At 36.3% G+C, this 12,283-nt stretch overlaps 1 long non-coding RNA gene and 1 pseudogene across 1 annotated transcript; both read right to left on the reverse strand.

Moving 5' to 3' along the window:
* Positions 1-278: 278 nt before the first annotated feature.
* LOC110892123 lies at positions 279-3,087 on the reverse strand (annotated as a pseudogene).
* A 3,479-nt stretch (positions 3,088-6,566) lies between these two features.
* On the reverse strand, positions 6,567-9,415 carry LOC110892124. Its single transcript, XR_002565848.1, has 2 exons — positions 9,196-9,415; positions 6,567-6,770 (listed from the first exon to the last, which is right to left on the reverse strand). It is a non-coding gene; the product is annotated as an uncharacterized LOC110892124 (long non-coding RNA).
* Positions 9,416-12,283: the final 2,868 nt, after the last annotated feature.

Raw genomic sequence — 12,283 nt, forward strand, 5'->3', positions numbered from 1 at the left:
CGTTAATAAATTTGCAATTCATCTTAAAAATGAAAATATTTTCGTTGTTGTCTTTAGTTTGACGACTTTGAATATCGACCATTGGCTATTGTATTGCTTCTCTTCCAGATTTGTTGGCTCTTTCTTACTGAGCACGAACCAACATTGACACCGGTACCATGACACCATCAAATGCAAAATCAAAAATAAAATATAAATAAAAAACCAGCAACTTACATCAGTCCATCATTCCATCATTGGACATGGAACTTGAGTCTAATGTCAAGGCATGTCCAATACTAATCCTCTTCGATCACCTAAACATAGCTAACCCGGTGCGCGATCGCTTGGATCAAAACCGCCACCAACAAGGTCCCGGGATAGCACACTATCGCCTTGGCCATCCGCGTTATCCTAGCCGAGAAGCTACTCGACCTACTAAACCTCCCAGACTTCACACTCATAGGAGAATTCAACATTTCATCATCAGATGATGATGATAGTGTTGCACACAACTTACTATTTACATTAATTTCAGAAAAATAAACCGAAAACGATTCCAACATCCCTTTCAAATTCCTCTGTTTCAACCATGTCTCCACCAATTTGATTATGTCCTCAGGCGGCCCACCGTAGTCAATATACGCCATTAAATCGCCTGCGGATGGTGTTGTGATTGCAGCCGTAGATGTTTCATCGCAATAGGATAATGTGAAGGGGGAGATTTCACCGATCAGGATGCCGTCGTCGTCCACGATGGCGACGGAGGTTTGATCGGCGAGTGTAAGACCCGACTTACTATTACTAGGTTTAATGAGAATAAACTTGCATTTACTACAAATATTTAGAGTTTACAAAAAAAAAAAAAAAACTTTCAAGATTTTAAGACCATACCTAATCATAATGTTCACGTATTATCATACTAAACAAACATTCATGACACAACTAAAAGTGTTTACATAATCATAAAACAAAATAGATCAAGTGCGGAAGCGTTGATTGGTGTGTTCGGTTCGATTGCTTTTGCTTGATCATCATCCCCCATACATGTATTACCTAGAAACTGAAATTTTAGATAAACGTTAGTATTAAAGTCCTTGGATATTAACATAATCGAAACCATGTTCAAAAACAAATTCAAGTAACTGAAAATATGAAAATTCAGCTTTTGTAACTGGGCGCTACCGTAACTTACGGTAGCCACCGTAAGTTACGGTGGCCCCTGGGTAGTTGTGGTCTGCCGTAACTCAGTAGGAACCCACCGTAATGTTTTACTTGCTACCGTAAATTACGGTAGCCACCGCAATTTACGTTAGCTGTTGTACTTCTTTTCTTGTTTTTGCAGTTTGCTGATTCCTCTCCTATGTCACCTTAATTTAATTTCGAACACGTTTATCACGTAACTAAGGCTAATTACTCATGTCTATATCTTTACCGGCTATGACATTCGCTTCCCTCTCAAGGGATTGCTTACGCCATAATCCACATGCTTGTTTTCAAGATATCGAGCTTGCCTTTTTATACTCCTTGACATGCTTAAAATTTAGAACTTTAACTCCTGTATTAGGGGTTAAATTTCTCAACTAATTCAGCGTGTCCGCTACACGGCTTACGCATTGTTTATAACCATACATCAAGTAATGGTATCTAGCTTCAAAGTTTACTACACAACTTGTTTTGTCCCGGTTGGGCGCTGAATATAAGGCACCATTCAGGACATTTCAAAATCCATCTTTGCCACTTGTTTTGACTCGTTTTACTTGTCTAAGACACTTAGTCACATCCGTGACATATTGGTCTATCTTGTTTATCATGTTTCAAAATAACGACATAAGACTAACAACAAACTTAATGTAACGAAACAGTAAATTTGGTACCTTTACAGCACACCTTTCCTACCCGTATTCCCTCCGGCTTGTCCGCTTGACGATCTGGACTCTTTGCCTAAAGAGTTCAATTTACAATTGGTTTAGAACTCTTTTCATGTTTATTAACGCATCATTATAAACAATAATCAAATCTGCATTTTCATTCTATTATTTAAATCCTCACTTAGGCATTTCAACGAACACCTAGCTGGTCAGATTTTCACATATTCATTACCAAGTTCATGACTTGTAATTATCATCTAATTTCACTTTAATTAGTCAATTTTACATACATCTTGACATCAATTTTTCTGAAATTACTTCTTAATTTCAAATTGTGCAAGAGCAAGAGTTATAATTCTAATATCTATCAAGTTTCTTCAAGCTCACCAATCACTTACAATGGTGATTATGAAACCCTACAAGTATTATGCAAGATTTTGTCAAGAAATCATCTAGGGTTTGTTCCTAAACCTCATAACCCTTCTAATTTCATCCATGCATCAGTAATCAAACTAAATTTTCGTTCTTCACATTTAACCTAGAATTCAAGATGCAGCAAAATACCAAAATTTTACATACCTTTTGATCCCTACGATGAGGTGATCACTAATTTGTGTTTAGAACTTGATTTAGAGCGAATTAGGGGCTTCAATTTTGTGAATTTTGTGTGAAACTAGGGTTTGGTGGAGAACCCTTGTCGCCCCCTGCTTCTTTGATCGACCAGACACACCCAAGGTGTGTCTTTGGTGTGTTTACATTTTGTTTTATGAAATAAAGTTTCAAATTTAGCAATATAGGCCCCTCTAGTTTTGTTTAACTTAAAGTTGGGTTGTTTTAACTCCATTACAAGTTACTTCTAGACTTTTAGTTAACTAGGTTAGGAATTCCTAGTTAGTTAATTCTTGTTTATTTATACTTTATAATTCTAATATAAAGTTTTATATTTTTGGGGTGTTACAGCGAGTGAGGTGGTGATTGAGTTGACTGCGGTGGATGCCGGCAAGTGGTAGTTGACGGTGAGGATGTCGGAATCGATGATTCCGAGAAAGTTAACGGAATATGCTACGAGTGTGGAGGATAGTACGATTGAGTTTAGTAGGAATCTGATTACGTCTTCTTGTGTTAACCAACAGAACTCAATACCGCCCGTATGGGTCGTTGGAGCGATTGATGATTTGTTGGGTAGTGTTTGTTTTCATTTTGAATTGATTGTTGTTCTGCTAGTTATGGGTACTATCAGATTTTATGTCACACCCCCCAAAATACCACACACGGAAACCCTGCGAGGCATGTGACATACCAGGATCTAGCCACTAATCACATTGAACCAACGGTAATAAAATAAATTGAAATTCTCATTTAATGTAAATAGTGCAATTCAAAACGTATTTTTTAAAACAAGATTACGTTCAGCGGAAGCATAAAATATTGTTCAACAAATTCAACATCATATTGTTTGAAAACATTTCAACACTTAATGTTTTCCCAAGTGCCACGACCCATGACCACACCGACATCCCAGACTTCAAGTCCCGCATCTACGTATCTACCGACCTGCAAGTATACAGAAAAGTGTGTCAGCCTAAAGCTGGCGAATTCACAATTTTGTTTAATCGTAAAGTTGGTAAATGTTTAGTTTAAAACATTTAAATAATAAATCAATACCGCGGTGACGTATGTTTCTTTTCCCTCATCAGTGCCTATCAACACTGGCCATGTGGTTAAGGTCATTAGTTCACGCCCGTCCTATCCAGGTACAGTGTGAGGTTGTCAAGCCTAATAGCGCTATCAACTAATACCCTGTTGCCCTCCAAGCCACTAGTTCGGTAGTAAGTAGGGACTTTGAGTAATAGAATTGAGTAGATTATCCAACATCGAAATTAAACTACAGTTTGTAACCTATTCCCTCCAGGGATATATGTTTGTAAAGTATACCCTCTAGGGATATAAGTTTGTTTGTTTGTCCCACCGGGACGCATGCTTGTGAAAGAGCAGTGAACTCACCTTAGATTTGCTCGGTAAGTTATGTTACTTTGTTTAAAGTTGATCAACCAAGTCCTATGATGGTCACCTTTAACAGTTAGGATTTCATTCAAATCATTCACGTGTTTAACAGATTGCAGGTAATAAAACAAAACATCACATAGCACATAATAGGCCATACACGAATAGTATCATAGCATTAACAGTCTAGTAGGTGTATTCCAAGTGTGCGGCCCAACAATTTATCGGCCCACTTAAGAGTGTGCGGCTTGGTTACGAGTGTGCGGTCTACCAGAGTACAACCCACACAGGGTGTGCGGCATACTCCGAGTATGCGACCCCCGGAATGTGCGGTCCAATATCATTGTACGGCCTAAGGTAGTATGCAACATAATAAGGGTGTGCGGCCATACTATAAGTGTGCGACATGCATTATTTAGGTGTACATTGTGCCATGTCAACTTTTTACAATTATTTTAGTGAAGAAAACAAAAATAATCTCGAAGTTACATCACTTTGGTCGATATAAGACATATAGTAATATATAAAATAAGGTGAAGTCTTTTCTTCACATTGTTCCTTGCTGATATTAAAGTCTCCAAGTCTTCAACAGTCTTTAGTCTTTCACAAAATCGGGTATACTTCCCAAAAGTTAGTAATTGAACATAACTACCATGGTGTGGGATCTGAAAGTGAAGACATAGAAATTAGACCATGAAGGCACGTAACCTCATCCTCGAGACCAAAAGTGTGCCTAATGGTGGCAGTCGAGTGGTTCTCAAGGGTACGAATGCGTTCCTCAAATGATAGAGGCACTTTATGGAATGGAGAGTGTGGAGGTACGGATCGGGGAAAAATGATAGTAATGGGGCATTCCGGGGGAGGTCGAGTAGCAGAAATCCGAGTCTCAAGATCATGGACTCGTCGAAAGGGAATACTAAGATGAATCTTGGAAGATAAAACTCATAGTTTATAGTAATAAGTGGAAAATTGCATGGACGATAAGGATTAGATGGGATCATGTCTGGTGGTGGAGGTTGAGAATGTGCATCGGAATAGTAAGGTGGAGAGTCGTGGGTGATAGGATGTATGTGTTGTCCATATGCCTAAGCGGAACAACCATCTGTTGAGGAGGGGAAAACCAAACGGTCACTTATGTCCTTACAGTATGCATTTCATACCCCATGGACCTTGGTCATCCAAAGTAAGGAAAATCCTTCGTCGCATTAACTTATGTGACGAATACATTGTTATTGTTTGAGCTCAACGAGTTCCAACAAAGTTGTTATGATTTCCATAGATGTCGAATAGAATGTGGTAAAAGAGTTACGCCATGGCTCATGCCATACTATCCTTTGAGGCAAAATGAATGTTAAATGACGGATTTTATCATAATAACTCCAATAAATATGATACGGTGTTATAGGCACCGCGAGATTAACCCAAATGTTGGAGTTTTAGAATGTTTGAGGAAAATCCTTCCTGGATGGTTTTCCTAATTTGTTTGCTTAGATGACTAGTCTCAACTGACTTGTGATATAGATCGAATGCTAGGCACGGAATCAATACGTGTAGTCTTTAATGTATTGTGGGGAGTCATAGTAATCACCTTTGTTAACGTTCTAAGAAATGGAAAAATTGAACTCTCAAGTAACAACTCAAGGATTTTGAACAGGTAGTGATCATTAGTCTGACCCACAGGGCCCACCAGGATTCCGATCCACTGCAAGTTATTATTACGTGGGCCCCTGTAATAATAAATTGCCTTGTATGGTCACTCTAGCGTTCCCTCATCCAAAAAAGACGATCAGTCGGAGAGGGGGAAATGACTGTCTATTTACCTTTAACATAGAATGGACCTTCGTGATGGTCCACGTGTTAATACTTGTTGCCATCACTCGCGGAATGGCACGACGTTAAGAATTATAAGCAAAAAGGATTCTTAACAATAATGGTTGAATGGGCACCTTCAAGATAAGTGTTTCATATTCCTTATCTTGACAAGAATGTCACGAATCATGATTAATATGAACCATAGGAACCTCGTTCCTACTAATAGAGTTTTCGTCCAAGGCTACCACCTCCGCCTCATTGTCATCATCGAGGTCAGGCATTTTCCGTATCCGAGGGAAAACAACCATCTTTTATGGAATGTTGAGCTCAGGGTTTCCTTAGGGACTACGCCCTACCATAAGCTCATCAACAGATGCGAGGTCAATACGCTTGTTATGAGAATCCAGAATAATCGAATTTGAATACTAAGATATCATGGTCGTGGCAAAATAATCCGTACAACGTATACATGTGAACAACTTATAAATAATCGATTTTTGGGCAATTGTACTTTTCTTTTCATCGTTGTTTATATCGTATATCGTTTCCAGTTCGACTTATTGTTATCGTGTCTAAACCCCATAGACTTGTACCAAATAAACTAGTCTTTGGTATCATCGTTTCGAACTATCATTTAATACTATCACATAGTATCCTTGCATTATCGTTTCGAATTCGTCGTTTTGTATTAGTGGACACTTTGTAAAAATATAATGTAGAACGCTTGTTGTAAAGAACATCGTTTTGAAATTGCAGACCAGACTCAAAAAGAATCTTAGTTCACTACAGTTGATGCTCTGATACCATGTCTGTCACACCCCAATTTTCGGTTTATGCGGAAGCGTATTGCTAGGTGTGGCCAGAGCGGCAATCGTTACTATCAATCGAGTAAACAATATATTTGAAACATAAAAGATGTTCATCCATGCATTTGATTCGAAACCATAATTTACATTACATATGTCTTGATTGAAATTTGAAACAACAACTTAAACTACATTATTCAAAGTTCAAAACATAACAACCGAAAATGGATGATTTCACAAAAGCTTGCGTTCTTGATAACCACTTGAACATATTTTTCCAAAGCCGTCCACTAATCTCCTGTAATACATGTTAATTTTGAAAATGTCAACAAAAGTTGAGTGAATTCATGTTATTTTGTTTTCGCATCAAATGAGTCTCCAAAACATTTTAAGTAGTAAAAATTGTTTTTGTATAGTATGATAAAAGACATCGTATGATCATTAGTGTGTTGCAAGGACACTAATATGTATGCCAGAATAGGAGGCAACCAAATCTTGACAATTTATCGTGTGTGTCTACGACACTAGTTTGGACACAAAGGCACTCTTAACGATCGTGGTTATCGTTGTCGTTAAGAGTGGGGCTTGCCAAAACCCAAATAGATCTATTCATTTGTTCCTCGGTACTTGTTTATTCATTAATGCTCCCTTTATTTTAAACACCTATCCGCATGCGATCAATATAGTTTCATGGTAAGCATCATACTATTTGTAACATATATACATACCCGAAAGTTTAAAACTACAAACATTCAAAATAAAAGGGGATACATGAACTCACAAATTTGCGTTCCTTGCAAATCTCTGTTTGTTTCTCGACCTACAAGTGTTCTTATCTAGTTAGACACTTAGGTTTATTTTTGTGTATCGTACAAATATTCTATCTTGTATTTTGTTTTTGTGTTTTCGTATATATCTAACTTCCTTGTATATATATTTATTCTCTTTGATTTGTGTTTGAATGAGCTTAATGTATGCATTAGATCTTAAGTCCATTTAGGGTATTTGGTGTATATGGGCCTAGCCCAAATAACTTTGTTTAGAATGGGTCAAGCCAAAATTAATTTGTAAGAATGGGCCTTAGCCTAAAACATTTTATAAAAGTGGGCCTAGCCCAATTTAGTTTATAATTGTGGACTTAGCCTAAATAATTTGTGTAAGAATAGGCCTAGCCCAAATTGTTTTCTAAAAATATATCTAATCCATAATAATTTGTAAAGATTGGGTTTTTAGCCCAAGTAGTTTGTAAAGTGGGTTTTAGCCCAAATTTGACTAAAAATATATTTTTAGTCCATTGATTTGTAAAAGTGGGCCTAGCCCAAATTTTTATTAATGAGAAATCGGCATTAGCCCAATTTTATTTATGAACTACTTTTAAGATACAAAATTTTGGGCTAGTCAAAATTAATAACAGCAAAACTTGTATTTTTATAAAAATCTAATTTTTTATAAAAATCATTACTTATGCCATAGTTGAATCTTTTTAGTGCATAAGCTTGTGTGACGGCTCGTATTTTGTTATAGTCGTTTACTACTTGTTGGTTTGATTTATTCATATCGTGTGTCCCATTTTTATCATTTGGTTCATTTGTGCCATTTTAGTTTGTCCAAAAGTCCATATTGTCCAATAGTGTCCGAATTTGCCCATTTGTGTTTTCGTGTCCAAGGATGGACTTTTTTTTGGTTTTTCAAGTTCATATATATATATATATATATATATATATATATATATATATATATATATATATATATATATATATATATATATATATATATATATATATGTAATTTTTATGGATGTATAACAATTTTGCATTTGTTCATACTAGAACTAACATATGATGTACACATCAAAATATATATACTTATGATATTTGATGAATATTTTTGTAAGTACACATTTTATCCAAAAATATATACTTGTCATTTTTATTTAGAAATCTTTTTATAAAACATGGATTTATGACTTTGTCCAAAATTTGTTTAACCATGTTTAAAGACCTCAAATAGTTGTTTTAGTCACATACTTCTTTGTTTAACAATTTTTAATACATAACAAAATTTATAAAAATTTTGCCATAGTTTTGTTTGAAATATGGATTTTTCCCCAAGTTTATACAAAACTTGTTTTTAAATTATTTCAATACAAAACATCATCAAGTATCAATATCTAACAGAATTTGTCAACAAAAGTACCATGAACAAGATATTGTTCTTAACTTTCCTAAAAAGGAAACTTCATTCCTTATTTTTGCCAAAATTTGTAGAACAATATTTTATGAAAAACTCTTGTTTTCGATGCCTTACAAGGTCATTTGAAGCATAGATATGTATTCAAAACGTTTACTACCAACATATTTCTTGATTTTGATCATTTCCAGAAATGGAAACTTTATTCAAGAAATATTTCAAAAATTTATTTTCTTAGTTTTAAATGGTTTCTTACATTTTACTAGCATGCATGTTCATCAAAAATTCATGTTCATCACTTTGTTGATGAATCTTGGCTGATCCTACATGCATGTATGTAGATCTTATTTTTGAGTAAAATAACCAAGATTCAAATTTGTTATGCTAGATTTCTCCAAGTTCATCTCTTAATCATAGAAAAATCATGTTTAAAAATAATGATTTTTAGTTGTTTCTTGTTATTTTTCAAGTGGTTTATGATGAACTTGTAAAAGAAATCAAAAATAAAAGTGAAACTAGTATGTTATTCTTACAATTTTTGCAAGGAAACAAAGATGATGATAAGAAATCTTGTTGATTTTAGGCTTCAAGTTCCACCATAAAGGCTCCAGCTTTTCTAAACACCCTTGAAGCTTGTTTCATCCATGGACTTCCAAAAGTCCATGAACTCTTGTATTTGAAAATTGAAATGAAGTTGGAGTGAGGGGTGTTTGGTTTGCACGATTTTGGAGAGAGAGAGAAGAAGAAGTTGGATGGTTTTGATGGTTTTTAGAAAATGGTTTAAGGGATGGAGTGTAAGAGATATCAAAATCTTGAAAATTGCCACTAATCATACAATCCTTGTTCCAACAAAGCAATTAGGTGAGTAAGCCTGGAGAGGGGGACCCACATGGACCGAAAATCAGCCATGTATAATGGTTTATTTGCTGAATTTTTATAAAAAAATATTGTTTAAACATAAACTTTAAGTATTTTTATAGCTTTGATATTTTATATAAAAATATCTACAAGGTTTTAAGCTCTAATATTTCAAAGTAGTGTGACACTAGGTAAAACTAGTTCACCAAAATTTTTAGTTTGTAATTCGGGTGAAAAAGTCGGTTCGGGTCCTGTACCTGGTTAAATGCTGACACTGTGTTTCGTTTGGATAAATACATAACAAAAATTATTTTTGCACTTGCTTTATTATCCAAATAATTAATCAAACTTTTTGGACTAAATTTTTTTGTTTTTGACACGGTTCCGGTACGGGCTTTGCTTACTGGCAGTTTACTGAACTAGCCGTACAGCTTAACGCAATAAGATTCGATTGCAGATTTTGTGTCGTTTTTAATGCCCATTATATTATTTATGTCAAATAATTTTTATTTTTGGGGTTTTTGGACAGTTACTGTTTCGTTCTGCGGAATGTTGTATATTTCCGCAGGATTGCTGTATTTTTCTGCGGACTTTTTTTTTGGGTAAAGGGTTTTACCTCGGTGATTCTATATATTCACAACCAAATAAAACAAGTAGTGTAGAACGCCTACACTAGTTCAATCATGGGACATGCCCCACGAAAGTAAACCAAAACTTACGAAAAAAACAAATAATCACCACTAGACTCTAATCTAGGAATCAAAACAGAAACAAAATACGGCTACTACTCAACCACCATCGAGCTCATATGAAGGACTTTGAATCTCCCAAGCTTCCAGAAGCCTCTTAACTCTATCATTGTTCTTCAGCTTCACACCCATCAGCTTATACCGAACCGTTTGCAAGATAGAAGCAACAATAGTTTCCGGAGGTCTTAACTGATTTTTAAACAACCTAGCATTCCGCTCCTCCCAGATTACATAAGCAAAAGCCGCAACTAAGAGTCTAGCAACCAAATTAGCTGCTGACTTCGACCTAGCTCGAGCCAGAAGCCACTCCACAATATCATCCCAAACCGGCTGAACCGACTCCATACCCACCTTTTGTCTAACCATAAACCAGACTTGAGATGAAAATTTACACTCAAAAAATAAATGGTTATGGGAATCATGATTATTATAACAAAGAAGGCAGCACATCATATTCATATTTTTCCTGCGCGAAAGATCCCATCCCAGAATTTTATCTTGAGTGAGTAACTTACCCCTCATAACTAGCCACATAAAAAAGGTATGCCGCGGTATACATTGAGGATACCAAACAATAGAGCCCCAATAAACCTCTGGTTCTGTGATGTGTGTAAAATGCAACATATAAATTACATCAAATGAGGCATAAAACTAACCCTTTTTAAGTACTAATGTTGGAAAAAGAGTGTTTTTGTCTTCCTTTTGTATTTTCAGGATTAAATGAGCGCAAATTAACAAAAGAAGCAAAAAGACAGCTAAATCTAACATAAATACAAGAAAAGGAACATAAGTGGATTGCCCGACCCTTCGACAGCATCCTCCCAAGCAAAACAGAGAAGGCAGAAGACTGAACACGCCCCGTGCTTAGCCAGCACGGGGCCGTGCCCAAGAAGCAGCAGATAAGACAAACCTATAGAAGCTTCTATTGCCCACCACGGGGTCGTGCCCAGTGAACACGGGAGCGTGGCGAAAGTACTGCAGGCGCATTAATTGTAATTGCGAATTACAATTAATGAGGAGAGAGATTGTCAGACAGGCACGGGGCCGTGCCCAGCGGACACGGGGCCGTGCCCAGGCTTCTGTTCAGCCTATAAATAGGAGTGCTTGGCTTCATTGCAACTCATCCCTTGGCACACCACCTCTCTCACACTTCATCCACCATCCACCACCATCACAACACCATCATGCATTGTCCATCATAGAGTGTGTGAGTCGTCTCGGGATCCAAGATTGATCGTAAGAGTTCTTGACAATCAAGGCCATGTTTGCCTAAGTCTCTTACACCACTTGGTGAAGACAAGTGTTTAGTATAATACTTTTTATTTTTAATCTTTTGCACTTTTTACTTGGTTTTGTATTAATGACTTTAATAACTAGTTGCTTATGTTGAAGGTGATTATTCCTTATCATTTGTCCGTGGTGTCTTGGCATTATTTTACTGTCTATATAAAATAAAAGATTTTCACCATTCATATCTCCACGGTCTATATGGAGGTATGTTGGCTACCTGGTCAAGGGTTAAGGGAACGGTTTGGTAAGGGTCTTGCCCTTGTTCAGCGTTTAGAGGTCCTGCAAGGGACCTGGGTCAAATTTAGTAGGATCTCCTTCAATACCCAAAGGTATTGGATGGCGGGGATCCAAACTCTTTGACCCCCTCATAAGTTAACTACTATTAATACTATAACCCGGCTATTTAGGACTGTATCCCTGCTGACTCAGACTACTTAGTCGAGGGTAACGCCACCTCCAAAAGAGGGGCCTACCATAATTTGCATTAATAACTTAATTCATTATCTTTCAATAATCCGACCCTTTAGGATTGTATCCTTGCTGACTCAAACTACTGGTTGAGGGTAACGTCGCCTTCAAAAGAGGGGCCTACTACAATAACTAAGATAATCTCTTAAACAAGTGCAAAAGTGCGAAAATAATCAAAGGTTATACTAATACACGAGTCGGATCCAAGTGATTCATCTTGTCTATTTGTTTTTATTTTTATTTTATTTTTCAGCAT

The sequence above is a fragment of the Helianthus annuus genome, chromosome 11 (assembly GCF_002127325.2).
Source record: "Helianthus annuus cultivar XRQ/B chromosome 11, HanXRQr2.0-SUNRISE, whole genome shotgun sequence".
Classification (NCBI taxonomy): Eukaryota; Viridiplantae; Streptophyta; class Magnoliopsida; order Asterales; family Asteraceae; genus Helianthus; species Helianthus annuus.